Source organism: Sinocyclocheilus rhinocerous, unplaced genomic scaffold, assembly GCF_001515625.1.
Source record: "Sinocyclocheilus rhinocerous isolate Xijiao unplaced genomic scaffold, SAMN03320098_v1.1 scaffold1264, whole genome shotgun sequence".
In the NCBI taxonomy this organism is placed as follows: domain Eukaryota; kingdom Metazoa; phylum Chordata; class Actinopteri; order Cypriniformes; family Cyprinidae; genus Sinocyclocheilus; species Sinocyclocheilus rhinocerous.
This window is the reverse complement of record NW_015654926.1, coordinates 9,454-10,794: the sequence shown is the minus strand read 5'-3', so window position 1 is coordinate 10,794 and position 1,341 is coordinate 9,454.

The window sequence follows — 1,341 nt, the reverse complement described above, 5'->3', positions numbered from 1 at the left end:
GCAATGCGTGAGTGTTTTGCATAATACTTGTTATAGATCTGTTGTTTAAATTATTACTTGCTGCTAGGAAGGAATATTTCATTTTCTTCCTATTTATACTTTGTATTTTCGTTGGAGTTTATATTTTTGATTGCACTTACTGATAATTCTAATAATTGCCCTCGGCTTAAGGGGCGGTCACACTGCACTTTTCGTTTAGTCAGCTTTAAAATTCCACATCAAAGATGCCTGTTTTGCTTTTAGACAGAATCTTTCATATTAGATGCGCTACACACTCTTTCAGTGGTAGTTATTTCAGCACTCAATTAGACTAAAAGATATCATACATAAATAACGAGGAAAAACATAAATACTCATGTTTTATTTCTGTACACTTTCGTTGGTGGTTCTTTTCAGCACACAATTAGACTTGATGTATTTCAATATGTATTTCACCGAGAATAAACCTCTGAAAACCTCTGACATATGTTTTATTATTCGTATGTGTTTTCTTTATGTAAATATCTGCACTTTTGTGATTGTAGACCATAGACTGTATAAGTTATAGACCATAGACTGTATAAGTTATAGACCATAGACTGTATAAGTTATAGACACAGCATCGTTTGAACGGGACTTTTATTTTGGTCTGGTGGCATGACGTCATAACACTGTGCCGCGCTCTGCGTCTGAGTTTCAGCTGAAGAAAGGTTTGTGTTTTTAATCGTCTAAAGCGTTTAAATCGGTACAACGCGTTCAGTATACTTTTTAGTTTTTACAAACGATGTAAAGTTAATTAATTATTATTGAATGTAACATTATAATACGTTATCTAACAGTAATGAGTGTTATTTTGTGTAAATAAAGCGCATTCACACACGAGTAACAGAAGCGGAGCGTCTATGTTTGAATCAGTTCATCCTGAACACGAACTCGGTCACTGGCACGAACTGACGGAGGAACGGAGCTTTTCGAAACTCCGAGTCAGTTGAATCAAATGATTCATGATTCAGTGATTCGAATCTCCGCAAGCTGACGAGTCCTGCTGCTCAAAACAAGACAACTTTTACAAACAATAGCATTTTTTAAAAGTGTGTAATATACTAATCATTAAATACCTAGTAATCAAAGTAAATAATATTTGTGTAATTTCTGTTCTTTTATTAATTTCTTTATTATCATTATTTATTGTTAGTTTTTAGTGTTTTTAGCTAATGAGGTGATTTAAGTCCATTAACTCTCACTCTGACTGACTCCCTTACTAGTGTGCTGACTCCCTTACTAGTGTGCTGACTACTGAACTAGTGTGTTGACTACTGAACTAGTGTGCTGACTACTGAACTAGTGTGTTGACTACTGAAC